The sequence below is a fragment of the Marmota marmota genome, unplaced genomic scaffold, assembly GCF_001458135.2.
Source record: "Marmota marmota marmota unplaced genomic scaffold, marMar, whole genome shotgun sequence".
NCBI lineage: Eukaryota > Metazoa > Chordata > Mammalia > Rodentia > Sciuridae > Marmota > Marmota marmota.
Window position 1 is genome coordinate 34,830,786 of NW_026000174.1, and position 18,623 is coordinate 34,849,408.

General features: G+C 35.2%; 1 protein-coding gene across 11 annotated transcripts in view; it reads left to right on the forward strand.

Moving 5' to 3' along the window:
• The first annotated feature begins 12,903 nt into the window (after positions 1-12,903).
• Gas2 (growth arrest specific 2) overlaps positions 12,904-18,623 on the forward strand; it is a 125,371-nt gene continuing 119,651 nt past the window's right edge. For 4 of the 11 annotated variants that reach the window (XM_015477710.1, XM_048788503.1, XM_048788504.1 and 1 more), the window contains exon 1: positions 12,944-13,240. The gene's annotated coding sequence lies outside the window, so the exon portion shown is untranslated. The other 7 variants (XM_015477713.1, XM_048788500.1, XM_015477714.2 and 4 more) reach the window with 7 other exon arrangements.

Below are 18,623 nucleotides of genomic sequence, written 5' to 3' on the forward strand. Positions count from 1 at the left end.
AATCACTGCACATTTTTGAAATCATAAACTCTAAATGGTGGAAATTGCATTCATTTTGGAAAAAAATTAGAGTCTGTATTCATCAAGACATCTGTGTAAATTCCCATACATAATTTCATTCCATTTATAAACTCTACCTTAATGAAAAAAAATTAATGTATGGTTTGGCAGGGCTCCTAAGTGCCTTGTCTGCTTGCTCAGCAAAGAAATTAAACCAAACTATAAGATGTAAATCATGTTCTTTCTCAGCAAAGAGCCTAGCTTTATTGCCTTACCTTGTATATGTCTAGAAGGATCTCAAAATCAGCATAACATTTTAAGCTGAGTAAGCAGGATTTTTATCAATTATTATACAGTCCCCGGGAAGAGTATAAACATTTTGTCTATACTTTTGTTGTAGGCTTTTGTGTTCCCTGTGCCTCTTTACTCATATTTACTCCTTGATATTTCATAGAATTATTCTTATTTACTAAAAAAAAAATGTTTTACTAGGTGGTTTCATTGTCTGAATAATGTGTGAACAAATTAGAATATTAACAAGAAACAAAAAATCCTCCCAAGTAAATTGAATATTTTCCATTTTGGTCAGATCTATAATTTCAACAAACTGCAAAACCATAGTGTATACTAGTTGCTGATGTCATATCTGAGTCTTGGCTTGGATCTTGAACAAGGTTACATTTTCTGAAATTTGGGGCTTTACATGGTCTCCTTATGAGTGTAGCCACATATGTCATTAATGAAGCGAGTTGGGTGACTTCTTCACTTTTCTTCTCTATTCAGCAAATGACAAGCACCAGCACCAATTAAGGAGATTTGCCTATGGCATAGAATGTTGAGAAAGATATTTGTTGCATCAATGAGGATTGGTGTTAGGAAAGAAAAAATAGCACAGAGTTGCGCAAAGAAGAAATTAAGCGAATGTGAAAAATAATGTTCACATAAGAAGACAAAGAACAATGCATAATCAAGGAAACTACTGAAATTTAAAAAACATACTTAGAAAAGCATCTAGAAATAAATTTTGTGCCTTCATGAGTTCACAATTAAGCAGTATTAACAACTGAAAATCACATGCCTACTTTGGTTATAAACCATAAGATACAGGAACTAGAGGATTTTTGCTAACGATAGAGATGGTGTCAGGCAGTTCAAGGTACAGTGCCTATCACAGAGAGATGGAACTTTCTGCTTTCCCACTGGTGGTGTTTGCCATGATGGGTCTGTGTGTGTTATGGAGGGGTGGTGGAGCAATGTATAGTATGTGCATGCTCTTATATTCTATGCTGGGCATTTTTCCTTTTACTCCATTAAACTTTTAATATTTTTTAAGTTTTTTTTTTCATTTTTATGGAGCATTTTGAGGTAATTTACAGGAATTCCTGAGCCCAGAGAAGTATGATTACTCTATTTGTATAGAGTGTAGATACTGGGAGACAAGAGCCATTATAAAAGAGAAAGATGGTAAAGTTGGAGAAACATAAGTGAGGCATTCTGAAAGTGTGGCTGAGGCAAAGAAACGGGAATGGTCAGGATGAAAGGGCTTGTTGGTCTCTTCCTTCCTATTTTATAGAATTTGTAGATCCTTCTCAAAGAGGCACACACACTCTGAGCCTGAATAGATGAAAGGTGGACATCTTTGTTAAAAGTCCAAATGAAGAAAGTCTACCCAACATATCGATATAAGAGGTCACACCCTGGGACAGTTAACAGCAGGTTGAAGCTGTCAGGGACAGCTTATGTGTGGCAGCAGGGCAGGCCTAGGAGTTTCTCCCTCCCTATAGATTGGATAACTTGAATAACCTTGTCTATGCTAGGGCACAGGGGCTAGTTGTCTGACACCTGGCCGGAGGAAGATTTGGATGGGTACATAATGGCATGGATGTGAGACCCCAGTAAGACAAGGCAAGTAGTTGGGAGTATAAACTTAGCTGGCTGCTTAAGAAAAGGAACTAATAATACTAACTAAGGTAAAACACACACACACACACACACACACACACACACACACAAAGAGACCCTGAATATAAACAAAGTAAAGATGAAAAGGAAAAAATAATAGTGAAGGGGAAAAGTAGGTTATCTTCTGAACTGAAGATTCTTCATACAGTTATTTTCTTTTCTCAAGCTGTGAGGGTCATGACTACCATATTTTTTTCACACTCTTTCTAGGGCTTTCATTGTCAAATGGGGCAGTCTGATTATGTAAATACCAAATCTTGGCCCACAATCATGTATTACTCAGTGCATTTTATTAGGATTTAAATTTACTTCACAATTTAGTAATGAACTGCCTCAGCCACATTTAATACAACTGGTAACTAAACAGAAAGTTTTATAATTTCTACTTATATTTAGCAGTTCTACAACATGTTATGTAAGAAGTAAAATGACTTGGATATATCTGGCACAATGGAGAAAATTCCATATTTGTACATACACCTAAGATTTGCTCAATTATCTTTGATCTGCCCTTTTCCTATGCTCAGCTGACCACACAATAACTCCCATGGATAACAAAGTGAAATTTCTAACTTAGATGGTTCAAAACTAGAAGCCTGTCTTCTATTCCCCTGAAATGAGATAAGGTGAAACAAGACAAAACTAAGTTATTTCCATCATCTTTCCTAGGTTAGTAAGTGGCAGAATAATTTTTGAAACTTACCATAAGTTACTTACCAGAAAATAAAATTAAAAAGTATAGTTTAGGGATTTTTATGTCTACTACTCACACTTCATATCAATCTATTATTGCAATAACATTTAAATCATAACTTAAAACATAGAAACAATAATGAAACTGTATAGATAATGTAGGTTTGTAAACTAGGATTCAATGCTCACCTAATTTCCTGTCTAGTTATAGGAACAAAATGCTGAAGAGAGACAAAGAGAGAAAGTTTGAAGAAAAGAGTGTAAAGAAAAGAGAATAACCATTTAACAGCATCTAGAATTCCATTACTTATTGTGTTAGTTTTCCACTACTATGATAAAATACCTTAAAAAAGCATTTAAATAAAGAAAGATTTATTTTGGCTCCTGGATTCAGAAGTTTCAGTCCATGGCTGGATGATTCTCTTGTTTCTGGAACGATGATAAGGCAGAGCATCATGATGAGCAGGTAGCAAAGGAAAGTTTCTCACCTCATGGCAGCCAGGAAGCAGAGACAGTCTTCCAGGGCATGTTTCCAGAACTTAATTCCTTCAACTATTCCCACTTCCTAAAGTTTCCTCCACATCCCAATATGCCAATCAATTGTGAACACATCAATGAATTAATCCATTGATGACATCACAGCCTTCAGGATACAATCACTTTCTAAAAGCCCCACCTCTGAACATGGTTGCCTTAGAGACCAAGCCTTAAATACATAAGTCTTTGGGGGACATTATGGATCCAAACTGTAACCCTTACCTTAACTCTGTTTCTATCACTTTCACCCAATCTATAGTTACATATCCCCTGAGTTATTAGAATATTCACTAAACAGTTTCCCCTGAGCTCACCCATGCCCGCTCTGTAGTCTCCTCCACCCAGGATTCAGAGTGATAACTTTGAACTGTAAGTCTGAGCATACCATTTCTCTGCTCAAGTGCTGAGAGAAAAGTAAAGTCCTTACAAACATCTACAGGGTCCTATCTGGACACATTCTTACTGTCTCTCTGATTTGATCTCCTTTTCCTCTTGACTTACCTGTTTTGCCCTAGAATCCTCCTTGATTTTGAATATTTGATTTGTGGCATTCCCCTACCTCAAACTTTGCACTGGCTGCTTCTGTGCCTGAAACAATCTTTAAATATCTGTATGGCATACTTGCTCCCACTGGATATTGCCTTAGATGTCACTTTGTTGGTTCAGGCTTGTGTGACCACTTTATATAAAATCACATCCGCTATATCGGAGCTATTTCTAACACTTTCATTCCATGATATTTTCCCCACATTGCATACTTCTTGTCATCTTACATATTATTAATTTTATTGGTTTATTCACTTGATTTCTGTCTCATTTTATTAAAATATAAGTTCTATGAGGTCAGGGATTTTGTCTCCCTTGTAATAAACAAAGCATTTCTCCTTTTTATAATTTATTTTTAACAAAATTAGAGAAAACCTTGTGAGAGATGTTCCTTGGGAACAGTCTTGCTGATTTTCTATTCAAATATATGTAAAAAAAAAAAGATTAGAAAACAAGGATAGTTAGTGGCTTCATGTGTTGTGTTATATGAGTTGAAAATTTGGATGTGTTGTGTATTCACAGGTTAAGTAGCCTTGTGTAGAAATGCTGATTTGGTAGTGAAGGATCAAGTCATAACCTCATCCATCATGCTTTATTTAAAATAAGATAGAATGCAAATCCTTCCTACTTTTGTATTTTCTTTTGTTTTCAAGTAATGTGTGTTTATTGTCATTCTAGCTTCTTAACTACTTGAAAAACAGGAAATTTAGAGTGCTGAAAGTCATAAGAATTATGAATGTTTAAATCAGCACTGGTGTTTCGGTCACCTATTCCTGTAATGATTGAATTTATGTGTCAAATGGACTGGGCCATGGTATGCCCAGCCATGGAGTGCCAAAAATTATTATGTATGTATCAATGAGAGTATTTTTGGATGAAATTAGTATTTAAATTAGTATTTAAATGAGTAAAGCAGATTGCCTACTTTAATATGATTGTACCTCATTCGAGTGGTTGAAGGTCTTGATAGAATGAAAAAGCTAACTCTGCCCTAAGTCAGAGAGGATCCCTTTTCCTTCGCTACCTTCAAACTAGGACATCGCCTTCTTCCTGCATTTGAAAATAAACAGAAGCATTGACTCTCCTGGGCCTCCAGCTTTTGAGCTCACCCTGCAGATCATGGGACTTGTCAGTTCCCCTAATTGTGTATTAATTCCTTATGACTTACAATATGCACACATAAACAATTAGTTCTGTTTCTCTGTAAAACCACGACTGATACGACTTATGTTAGTGTAACAAAAGACCTACTAAACTTCTTTTTTCCAGGCTAATTTAGATAAGAATTCAAGAAAATCCAAGTCTTTGAAATACTGTGAAAAGTTCTTGAGAGGTGAATTGAAGAGTAAGGAGGCAGTGGTGAGCAAAGAAATCTTGTCATTGATGTCCCATTGACAACATAGAAGAATTATTATTTTTATTTATCTGTTTTTTAAAAAAATGCAGGTTAGTTATGCTCAGCACTACAAAATGTTTCCATTTCTGAATTCAATATGTTTGCAAGAATTATGACATTCACTTAGCAAGATGTGGGCATATTCTATATTATATCATGATTTATACAACAAAAGGCAAAATTATGGCATTTATTTCCCCTACACCTTCAGCAGACATTGCTATTCAATAAAAATACACTTTCCCCACTTTTAACTCAGATGCATGGTGATTTTCCTATCAGAGTTATAAACAGAGGGCTAGAGATGTGGTGTAATGGTTGTTTCAGAGAGCTTTTTCATGACTGTGACCAAAAGATATGACTAGAACAATGGAGAGTAGTAAAAGTTTATTTTAGGTCACAGTTTCAGAGGTTCAATACATGGTTGACCAACTTCATACCTCTGGGGCATTATGGCCAAAGGGCCCGGCAGAGTAAAGCAGATCAGGGCAATGACAGTCAGGTAACATAAATCTCTGTTCCCCAGGGACAAAATATAGACCCTAAAGGCATATGCTCAGTGACATATCTCCTCCAGCCACACCGACCTGACTATGGTCACCACCTAGTTAATTCATGTCAGTTGATGGATCCCCCAATTAGGTTATACTTCTCATGATCAATTATTTTATCTTTGAATATTTTTGCATTGTCTCACACACATACTTTAGGGAGACACCTCATGTCTTAACCACAATAGTGATAGAATGCTTGCCTGGCATGTGTGAAGCCCTGGGTTCCATTCCCAGCACTAGGAAAAAAAAAAGATTGTAGATAGACACTTTCTATGGCTGAAGTTGGCAATTAAAATGGAACTACTCACCATTCCTATGATGTATCTGTCACACCTGAAATCCAGAGAGGGGAAAAAAAGCCATAGCCAATAATTTAATTTTGAAATACAAAGTTTTAACTAACTTTATAACTTTTTAATATTAAGGGGAAAACTCTTTATAACCTCAAGTAAGTTTGCTTTTAGTATTAATCTTTACTATTGATCTTTTACTATTAACTCTGATAATTTAATTCAATTCCAGTTTTTTGATTAGCATATTCTTATTCTAAGTTCTGTTTTGGAGTCAAATTCTTCTGAGGGTTAATTGTTAAATTTGTGGTCATCTTTTCATTAATAGAAAAATAACTAAAACAGACTTTAAGAGTTTGTTCCAATCTCCTGGTTATTCAATCTGCCTAGGCTTGAAGCTAATTAAAAAGATGTCTGTCTTGATATCCATTGACACTCTCCTATGGGGAAAACCAAAAGAAAAGAGAGATGAACTCCAAGTAGAATCTGAAACTTTCTCTTGAATTCTCCTGGTCAGAAGTTTTCTCTGGCTTCTTAATGGAACACTTCCTTGTATTTTTACAACATGTTTGACTTAATTCTGGAGTCAGATGAGCTGCACTTGAGCCACAAGGTCATAGATATTCCACTTCATTCTTTGGGATGTGGAACCCTCAGCACCAGGGGCAGTTCATTAATTAAAGAGCTTTGAGTTAGGATACCTAACAGAAACAGTCTGCTCTTTTCAAAGATGATTTATTTTTCTCTCTAATGATTTCATTATAATATGTAAATTTAAATTCATTCCAGTTTTATCACATAAATAATAAAAAATGTTGATGTGTAGACTCCCCATCCCACCTAAAATAATAAAAGAAAAACAAGATTAAAAGGAAGAGAAGAAAGAAAGAAGGGAAAAACAAAGGAAAATAGAGAGGGAAGAGGGGAGGGAGGAAAGCAAGAAGGCAGGCTTCATGGATTCAAATAAGTTGCTTCAAATCACTTCACACTTGTAATGTGAAATGAGCACAGACTTATAATCAGCCAGAGTCAGACATGTGTCTGAATCCAACCTCTGCTGCTTAATAGATGTGATATTAGAAAATCTCTCTAAAACCATTTTTCCTATTACACTGTGAGCTCCTGGAGAGCACAGCATGCTGCTTCACCTTTATATAACAAATGCTTAGCACAGAGGAGTCTGGAGAATGAATGAGGGAACAAATAATGAAACCTCTGGAGGTCTAAAAAGGAGAAAAATGTGAAAAGAGGAAGACTCAGAGAAAGGATGCACAAGATTCTCTCATCTTTTTGTTTTTTCATCATGGCAATATTCTTATCGAAGTGACTTTTCATAATGAGTCAATAGGATGATTTAGGTGCTCAATTAATCCAATGTCTAACATTCATTTTAAAGTTACTATATATATATATATATATATATATATATCAGACAGTAAGCTAAATATTTTCATGAATTATATAACCTAATGCATGCATATGAGGAAGTGGTATTTATCAATCCCACTTGATAGATGAGGAAACTGATCACTAGAAAGATTAAGTAATTTTTAGCAAACAACTGAAGAACCTAGAAATTGAATCTGGTTTTATTTGTCCCCTAATCTAAGCTTCTAATTACTGTGCTAAGCATAGTGACTGTTATTATAATTACAATGTATTAGGCCTCATCATTGATGGCTCGGTGGGAATTATGGCTGGTAAAACTTCTTTACAAATGACTTGAGAGGTCAAGTCCTACTGTGATCATGGTGCAAAGGCAATATTTCCATCTGTCAAAGAAAGCACAGCTGACGCAAGAAGTTATCTCACTTTGAGCTTGGAGTGCTACCCTTTGTGGCATCCCACCTGGTCTACGATTTGGTACAATAAAACCATCTTTGATGAAATAACTGTAAGATTCATTTCTCTAACAGTTTTGTGTAAATCAGCCCTTGGCAAAGATTCCATATTTTTCAAGTATGCTAGTGTTTCAATAACACAAATTTCAGCAAGTTTTTAATTTTTTTTATAAAGTAATTCTAAGATTGTAATTATCAATGTTTGAAAAAACAAATAGATAAGGTGGGGTTAGGAGTATATCTCCGTAGTAGAGCATTTGCTCTACTACGGGTGAGCCCCTGAGTTCAATCCTCAAGGAAGGAAGGAAGGAAGGAAGGAAGGAAGGAAGGAAGGAAGGAAGGAAGGAAGGGAGAGGAAAGGAAGACAGACAGGAAAACTAGACCATTGTCCCAAGAAAAAAATGATAGTAAAAATACCTCACTTACAATATTAACTTTTTCTATCAGTAAAGATGCACAATTGACATCTGGTGCTTTCTTTACAAAGAAATTTCCACTCAGTTCATCTTTGATAGATCCCTTGCTTTCCAGGAACCACACTTGAGTAGATGAGGTAGATGCACAAGCAAATAACTGGGATACTATCATGTAAATGAAATATAAAAGAATGACAAAATGCTCAGAGCACTGGACACAGAAAGACAAGCATTGTTTTTCGTTTGTTTGTTTTGTGTTATTTTTCTGTTAGGGAGATCAAGAAAACCCAAAAGAAGGTGACAATTATTAAGGTGTCCCTGGAAGAATGAGTCTGATTTGTTCAGTGGAGAAAGTAAAAGACCATTCTAGTTAGTATAAGCAAAGTCAAGGAGGTGGGAGAGTTTAAGATGTTTAGGATGTTGTAACATTACATCGTGCCATATCTACTGAGAATTTAATATAGACAGTTCTCTCTCTTGTACTTTCTAATTAAAGTATCTTTTCATTAGTAACTGACCTCAGTTTTGATTTTGGTTTCATTTCCTTATAGTAAGATTTTTTTTTTTTTCAAATTGTGGATCATGAAGCAAATTTAGACATTCACCACCAGCATTTCTGTTCAATTGAATGGCACAAAAGAGAGCAAGAATAATGTCAAACAGAAAAATATCAGAGTGCAGTAGTTTAGTAAGGGAAGTAGTATTGGTGAAACATGTCCAGGCTATGAGTGTTTGAGTGTGTTTCTATGTGTCTGTTCCATAATGTATTTCTTATTGTGGGTCACAATTTTAAAAAAAGAAAAGAAAACTACTCTAGTAGTAATATTTTCTATTGCTTTTCATTACACTCATGTTATATTGGTTATGATTAAACCTTGAGTCCAAATCAACCTTGGTTTTTAATGAAGTGACAAGTGACACAGACTGACCTCATTTATAAGCCTGGCACACAGGCAAGCATCTGTTTCAGTGAACTCTAGTACATTTTACCAGATGAAATGCTTCTAGCTTGGGAATTAAACCATTATTTGTAAAGTTATTTTAACATTAGTTTTCTCTTCTAAGTCTCGAACTACCAAATTAGGAACAATATATAAAAGTGACTAACAAAAAATAAGATTGCTAAGGTACTGGCTTATTCTATAATAATTATTCATTCATTCAACAGTTATCTATTGAGTGCTTACTATATCCTAAAGATGCAGTGGTGCAAAAGAGGGGCAAGATTATTGAAACAAATTTTTATATTAAACTTTCTTATTATATGTGAGCTTCTTAGAATTAAGATGACAGATTTAAAATGAAACATTTTGAAGCAAACTACAAAAAACATATAATGAAGGGAAAATGCTTTAAATACTCAACTTTAGCTTAGATAAGGGAAGTCACACTATCATATATATGGCATAGAATATTCAAAACTAGATGAGACAAATAGCATATTTCATAAAAAGAGTTTAATATATTCCTTGTGGAAAAATTAGAAAATATGTGCTCTTATGTAACATATATTTTGCAAAAGTATGAGCCTTGCACAGTAGGGCATGAACATCTGTCCTACTATTGTGTAGACTTATAAAATTTAAAGTTCTCTACAGAGAGTGAGCAGATTTTTTAAACTTACATTTTAAATAAAGAGCTAGTCTTGAACTTTTCACATGCAGTTTTTCTCAATTTATTCTTTGTAGTTTTTAAATATGTGTGGTAGTGAGAAGTAGTAGCATTTATTGTTTAAAATGTCAGAAACCAGTCCTTTTTTATTCTTAAAACTACTTGTGAACACCATGCTAGGACTTGTAAAATTTCATTACTTTGCCTTATAACATTTAAAAAAAATTTCAATAAGTATCAATTGAGAACCTAGATCATGGAATAAAGGTGCTAAGTAGGAAAAGATAAATATACTTTAGTTTACTGATGAGGTGTTATAATAAAATATAAATAGATGTTTCACTTATTATGTAGCTTCCTATGTTTTTAGTTCCATTCTGCATGTGTTCATTCCGCTTTTCCTATCATTATTCTCACTTGCTTCCAAGTCTATAAATTGCCATATTTAACTGTCCCTTTAAAACTGTTTAGTAATATAATTATTTTTTGATCACCTTTTGAAATTTTTTTTACTGACTTTAACCAAGTGCATATTTCTATGTTATTAAATTAAATTTCCTGCAAGGTATTCTCTAACCTCCATCAATTTTTAAAAATTCTTTCAGAATAAGTGAATATATATTGTTTTCATTGGAGGGAAGGAGAAAGAAAATAAAAAGGGGAGGTAATGTATATAGGTTATGAAAAAAACAAGCTATTTTATTACCTCTTTAAATTATTTTTTCAGGGAAAAGGCATAAGTTCATAATAGGAACAATGTTGAAAGTTTAGAAGGCCAGAAATGCATAGTAACACAGAAACTTTCAATATTAAAGTTTTCTAATTGTGACATTAAAAAAAAAAACTAAACTTTTTTTTTTTTTTAATTTGGTGTGATTTTTTTTTTATGGTGTCAAGTTTTAAGATGTATTTAGGCATTGCCCATCTATTAAATGAGATATTTGCTTCCTTTACCTCATGTCAGATAGGTTAGAGTTGAGTTAGCTGGTTTTTAAGATGGTTTCTATATTGTTTCTAAGATGAACAATTTGAGACTAAGCTAAAAAAAATGCTTAGAAAAAAATCTTTGACAAATGTCAAAATGAGTGATTAAAGTACATAAATATATAAATATTAATTTTGAAAATAAAAAATTCAAATAGGAATTGTTCCACATGTTGAGAAAATGCAAATGTAAAAAATACTTTGCTACTTCTTCAAAATCTTTGTATTGATTCTCTTTTGTCACCAAAAAATATTTAGCACAACTTTTAGATACTAAGGGAAGAAAATGCATAGTCTTTATTTCTCTGGGAATTTTTCTCATGGATCTTCCTAACAAAAGAGGAGATCTGGTATAAAGTGTGATTTAAAACTAAAAATGTCTATCTAGAAGAAGAGGAAGTAATTTTGAGTGTTTATGTTTTTCTAATGCACCTGTAGTTCTTATTTTCCAAAACAGGGTTCAGAATTATGCCTGGGTCAACAAAAATATAGCCTTACACCTTGCTTTTTATAACATCAGTATTGAACAATGTGACGAAAATATGTCTTGGAAGGAACAGGATCAAAGATTCTTCAAATTTCAAGGTGCTGGGCTGGGGTTGTGGCACAGCGGTAGAGCGCTCACCTAGCATGTGTGAGGCCCTGGGTTCGAACCTCATCACCACATAAAAATAAATAAATAAAGATGATATTGTGTCCAACTAAAAGATAAATATTTATAAAATAATTTTAAGGTGCTAAATTTTTGAAGTCATATATCCTGAAAATGCATAAATGAACATTTATCAGATGACGATTTGATCATAACAAATTATCGAAGACATTGACATATTACTTAAATTGCAGAGGCTCACAAACTCAAAATAACTTTGATAGGGCTCTAGGAATGCTCAGATTTAGTTAAATTTTGAAAACTTTTATTATTCATATTTATTTCCATAAGTTCATTAATAAAGAGTTCTGTTTTATTGTTGTGATTTACGCAGGTCTTCTTATAATTCAATGTATTCTTAAAGTGAGGAATGGTATTTTCCCCCTTTCTTTTGGGAAGCTGAGAAGTATGATGGAGCTAACAGTTACAATGTTAGACTGAAGTAAAATAAAAAGGTTGAAATTCAATGCCTCAAACTTTTTAAATCTGTTTTCTTCACTTTTTTATTATTTGTACTACCAGCAGAAGTAAATAAGTGATATAGTTTCTGAATATTTCAGAGCCAATGACCACTTTCAGATGAAAGCGATAAAAAAATGCAAAAAACATTTTTTTCAATTATATCTAAAATTATCCACATTCCTTTGCTCCCTGAATCTACAAGGAATTTCTAATTTGGGGGTGTAGAGGGTGAGGATAACTACCTCAGGAGTTAAAAGTTGGTATGCAAGAAAGGATCTGAATATCTATCCCACTGCTATCATATACAACGGATGGAAAAATCAAGAAATCAATGAATAGGAGAACAATACAAATGTGTGATACTTTGCATCGAGTCTCCATGGGAAGAGGTAACTTGAGGCCGTTAGTACACTTAGCAAGGGGGCCCCTGTACATTAGAACTGAAGCAGACACTTGAACATCTGTGGACTTCATGCAAGAATTTTCATCTCAGAATGCATACTCTAATAAACAACAGTTGGATTAAATTGTCTAGGATGTTCAACATAATGCTGAACTACGACTGAGAGAACGAAGGGTGGAATTGCATTTCCTTTTGTAAAGTGAAAACAGCCGTGAGCACAGCCTTTTCTAAAATCTGATATTTAGGGAGAATTGTAAGAAGACATCAAATTCTTCAATTTGGAATGAAGAGTGGCCGAAGTTACTGGAAATCTCATGCCTCTAAGTCTGCAAATCACAGGCCAGGAAAGAAAAACTTTTCCAACACCCAATTTTAATATTGTGCAAAAGCCATCAACTCTGTTAAAACCCTGGAGTTAAATATGATCCCCATCCCCACCCCCACCTCTTCTCTTAGGTTAGTGTTTGGGGGACAAGGAGGGGCTGGAGCTTGGCCCCAACCTCGGAATTGCTGCCAAAGGCTTGTAATACAATCTCTCCCCGTTTGAAGGGTAAATCAGTGTCAATTGCGTTTGCTGTCCACCAGAAAAAGTAAGCATTTTACTTCCGCTCGGTCTATGTGGACTGATGAAATGTAGGAAATCTGTTTCTGGCAGGGGGAAAAATCGTTTTCCCAAACTGCACCAAGAGGAGACTTCAGAGAAGTATGAAGAGGGGCAGTGCGACTGTAGCTGCTGCCGCTGCCTCTGCCGCTGCCGCTGTACTGGTGGGGTGCGGGGAGCCGCTGCTGCAGGACCTGCGCCTGGAGGGGGCCGGCCCCAAGAATCTGCAGGAGCCCAGGCGGGAGCCCTGGCGTCTCTGAAAGCAGCCAACAGCACAGCTCGGAACCCGGGGGTGAGCAAGGCGGGCTGGGCTAGCTCTCCGCCAACGCTGCAGCAGCATGCATGCTCCGCAGCCAGGGGTTGCGAGAGCCCCTGCCGGTTTGTTTCACCGGGGGCGAAGGGGGAGGGGCAGGTTACTAACAATAACCGCAGGGATGTCGCAGGGAAGCGTGAGAGTCGTCGGCGGTGGAGTAGGCTGTGGTGCTGAGAGCCTTAGTGCGTGCAGTGGGTGACTTTGTGATTCCCTGGAAACAACCATGTGCTCCTCATCCTTACAGTGCAGCAGCCCAAAAAGCCTGCTGGAATGGCTCAGCCAACCAGGGGCAGAAGTGAGGAGTTCTAATTAGCACATCGATTATAAATGTACACATAGGCATACTTGCACAAGAGTGTCTAATGAAGGCTCAGCATTGTCTGCTGCTGGGGAGAAGGGAGAGGAAAGGGTAGTTAATCGGTTGATCTTGAATGTTTTTGAGTCAGAGAGGCCAGGATGAGAGGAAAGAATGCAACACTTGGAGATTTGGGGAGATATTCGTTTCCATTGAATGAGTTGGATGGAGTTGTGCTTTTCCTTAATGAACAAACTCTGGCCCCTGTATCAATACCCTTTGGGAAGATTTTGCATGGTATCATTCTTTTTTTGTCCAGCTTAAAGAGTAGACTGGAATCTGAAATTGGGGAGCACTGAATCAACTCAATATGGTAAATGGCGATTGACAGTCCAGAAATTCAGATTGTCTGGTCTCTGGAAAGGAGAGGAGTAAAATCGGGAATTTACAAATTGTTTTCTACATTCCAATACAATTGGAGGTATGTGTGAGGGAGCAGATATTTGCATATTTTGCCAAATTAACCTTTCAGCCTTTACCCTTCCCTCTTTCTTCATCTTCATTCTTTTACAATCAAGAATTCACAAAACTTTACTCTTATCATCACCACTTCTCCCAACCTTCCAACTAAGCTTGATCCAGTGTGTATGGGAGATGTTATGCAGAGGAAATAAGATCTGCACGGGCACAGGAACACCCATTAGGCCTCCTGGGGTTGAAATAAAGGCTCAGACAGGTTGGATGGACCAGCCAGACAGAGGAAGTTCTCCTTTCCTCACCACTTATCCCCTGAGATTCACAGAGGCAAGGCTGAGAACAAACCCTTGTGCTCATTGCTTCTCTCCCTCAACTTCTTAGCTTTGTGGACACTGAGTAACTACTACTGGGATCTGATTTGCCCAGCTTGTCTTTGAAATTGATCCATGAGTTCTTTCTCAAGGAATGTTTCCCTCTAACTGTGGAAAAGGTGGTGGCGATGGTGGTCCTTTCCAACATGGGCATCCAGGTTCTGACTGCTTAAGGAAGGTAAGGGCCAGTGGGATGAAACATGGGACAATGTGCCTTCATAAGGCACATTGGGGCATTTGCACAGGGCTGTCTGAGTAGTCTCTGGCACAGAAAGATAGCTTTTATTTCAGCCTGTTTGTTAGTGAACTTTGGAATTTCATTTCATTGTTAATCATTCTTCTTGGGTGATATGGACTGTGCTGTACTGGCAATAAATTCACATGGCAAAATTTATTTCACCTAGTATAAAGGACCTGTGATTGCCTCTGGGTTCCCTGGTATCTTGGTATGAAGCCTTAGTTAAACCTTAAACTTGTATGAAGGCTGAAATGTCAGGTCTTATATTAATCATCAGTATGATGTGTGTTATTTTAGAACTTTGCTTCAACACTGGAAGTCTGCATTGTAGACTCTGGGAGCTTTTGAAAGAACTATGATACCTTGGTTGAAAACAAATGAGGAGGCTCTCACAATTTGTTTACTTATGAGTAAAGCGGCCATAGATGTTGTAGTGTTATTTGGTATATTTTGTGGTTTTTATATTGTGCCCCAGACAAGATCCACTGTTTCTTTAAAAATTTTCCTTAGCAACTATAAGGGTTTTCCACTCCATGTTATTGACTATAAGAAAGGTTAGGATTAAAATAGAAAAAATCTCTTATGAAAATGGGTAAGATACTTGTGTAATTTTCTTTATTAAAAAGCTTTTGGAGTCAGTTCAATTGGACTTTTGCTAACTTTTTCCCTCTACACAAGAAATTCATATCTAGAAACAAAATGTAGAACTCTCATAGGTCTTAACTACCTTAGAGTCAAGTAAATCAGGAATGTTTGTGTTTTAAGTAATTTTTTACAAATCCTGCTCATTAGTTAAGAGTTACTAATTGGTTTACTGAACTTTTAATAAGTCATTAAATATTTCCAGTTATTTAATTTGGGATAGTTTTGTATATTTCACTTTAATCTGGTGGAGACATAAAAATCTATTTTAAATTGTTTGGAAGAATGGTTTAGTAAATTTTTTTTAAACTTGGATAAAACAAAAGAAACCCTAATGTTATGAGAATGTAGAAAATCCATTCACCTTCAGCTTTATTATTTTTATTGTTGTTGTTATTATTATTATTTTGGTCATGGTTTGAGAAGGACTAGGTATTGAGGTACATCATCATTTCATTCAAAACGAATCAGTAGAGGACTGGGATAAGAAAGAGGTGAATGGAGGAGAGTTAATATCACAGAGATTGAGCTTCAGGAGGGCAGGCTAGGATACTTCTAAGGACTATGTCCAAACAGCTTTGTTACTTTGGGCAATGTTTCTTCTTAAGCCCAGATTCTTACTAATAATGAGAAATATTGATACATTTTCTAAGGTTGCTTTAGGTTTAAATATTTTATCACATAAGTAGATAAACTAGCATTTAATGTCATTTTGCTATTATGTTTGGTGGTGTTTTATTTATCTGTGGACAAATGGCACCCCTGCTAGATGCAGAACTAAAATTTCAGATTACAAAATCTGAAATCACCTTTCTGCTTAAATTGTGGACTTTATTTTCTGATTAGACACTTATAAGATTTTGCATTCATAACATTGGTTGAGACTATGCATTGTGCAGAAAATTATAATTGGTCAAAATGAATCACATAAGAGTAAAATACAATTGTGAAAAAAAACAACTTTTTTTTTTTTAATTCTTTGATTCTAACTTGAAAGATGGTATTTTCTCCTTTTAGATTTTGGAAAGGTGTTTGGTTTGGGGCATTTTGTTTGTTTTTAGTTTTAAAATATGGTGTAACTAGTCTATGAATTTTTTTTTTCTGCATTGTTCAACACCCACAACACCCAAAACTGAACAGATACCGGTGAGGTCAACAATGTTGATGAGAGTGGAGGTTGCCTTTAGTGAGGGACACTTGACTGTGGATTCATTTGGACTCCTTGCTTTCACTGGCCACAGTTGAGTGTGTGTGTGTATGTGTGAGAGAGAGAGAGAGAGACAGGAAGAGACAGAAGTGAGAGTTGAGGTGTGTTGGTAGTGATATCCTCTTACAGCATTCCTCTATCTTAATAGCTTATGCTCTTCAACTGGTGTAAAAATATACATATGATAAATTAGCATATTATACCCCCCCCACACACTATTCACTGTACTTCTCACCTTTCATATATCATCTTGGCAATGACATTCTTCTTGATATGAATGAAACTTTGGATTTTTCATTATTTATGGCTTTATAGTACTGATACTTTCTCTCTTTGTACTTCACCTTTACTGCTGTTTACTTAATGATTCAGAATTATCTAGAATGTTCTTACTTTGTTGCACAATGTTTTTCCAAAATAAGTCAATGGACATGTGTGTTTTTCTGTTATTATTATTATTATTAGTAGTAGTAGTAGTAGTACATTTTCTGATGGTGATGCTTTAAATTTTGTAATGTAGAATATATTGACCATAAAATAAATAATCAGCATTAGTGCAAATATTTAATCCTCACAATATCTTTGAAGTGTTAGTTTGCACTATACATAGTGAAAAATCAAAGAGAAAAAGAAATGGGACTAGAATAGAATATTTACCAAATGTAAGGTACTGGGACCTTTATTTGACCCTAGGACTTCTGATTCCAATATTGTTTCCAGTAATTTGACTTCTTAATGGAATCTTGTAGAAGACAGTAGAGATATAATGTTTATCTAATTTAATTCTTTTTTTTTCTTTCTTATTTATTTTATATATAATATTGCAATTCATTTTCTCTAACATGGCAGCACTGTAGAAATAGGCCCCAAACCATTTTGGTCACAATAAAGAACACCTCTAGGTGGTGTGAAAGAGTCCCCCTTTTTTCTTTTTTTTCAGAGTCACAAGTGGTATCTTCAGCTGAGATTCTGGAGCAACAGGCTAGACAGAGTCTTTAAACATGTGATATTTTACTTATGGAGTCATTAACTTTTTCTTCTTCCCCTGGGCTTGTTCAAGTCTCATCATATTCATAATTGCTATTCCAGATCACATCTACAATGGAAAGAAAGAAAAATCTACATACACACAGTCTTTGAAAAAGTCTGTATTAAATTTCTGCATGTTTTTCCCTTTAAATTTTGTTTTTCTTAATGCTAAGTGCTGAGGGATGAGTTATCCACTTTTGATAGACCAAAAAAGTTTTCTGGAACCATAGTCTAGAGGACTCATAGAAGTATTTGAGTTCTTATTCTTTTCAAAGTGATTGACTTTAATACTTGCCAAAATTACTGATCAAGCTTCTAAAATATTTAGATTATATAAATTTATTGGTAATATCTGTCAATGTTTAGACATACAAAATTTGTTTATTTCTTTCTAACTTAACTTTGTTCTTTAATCCTAGTGGATCATTTAATCATTTCATTTCCCATCTTTTCAAGCTACCTCTTGACATCTTTCGTGGTTTTGAAAACTTTTCATTGAGTTCTAAAGAACTGAAATAATCCTTATATTACAGTTTGTTTTTTAGGATTCAAACTCAACTCATCTGGGTTGATTCAACAAATACTTTATAAAAATTATAAAAATGGCCAAATTCTATAAATATCTTTTCATCTGGGTAGTACAAACTCATTGAATCTTTTTGCACAATTTAATCCTTTCAATTGGAATATATTTCACCACAGCATAAAATCTTCCAAACTCTAAATTTTGTTTCTGCAGTCTGGATCCATTTCTATGTTTCCTGTGCTCTGTTCTGCAAAGTCTAAATCTAAGACCTCCACTTGACAACATTCAGCTAACCCATTTAGTCATGCTTAGTTTAGTGGCAATCTGAAAATTGAAAATGGATCAGAGAAACTGGGTTGACAACCCTAATTCTTTTCAGAGGCGACTTAAAAGTCCTCATTTAGGAGAGTGACTTTAGGTTTATACATAGTTGTCTTACGTTTAATTAATTTTTATTGCATGTTAATTACCCATTAATCTTTCTTGCTCTCATGTTGGTCTCCTGGGGCAGTGTAACTCTATTCTTGGATTTCTCCCCACTGGAATTTTGATTGTATACAAAGTATCAGAATAAAAA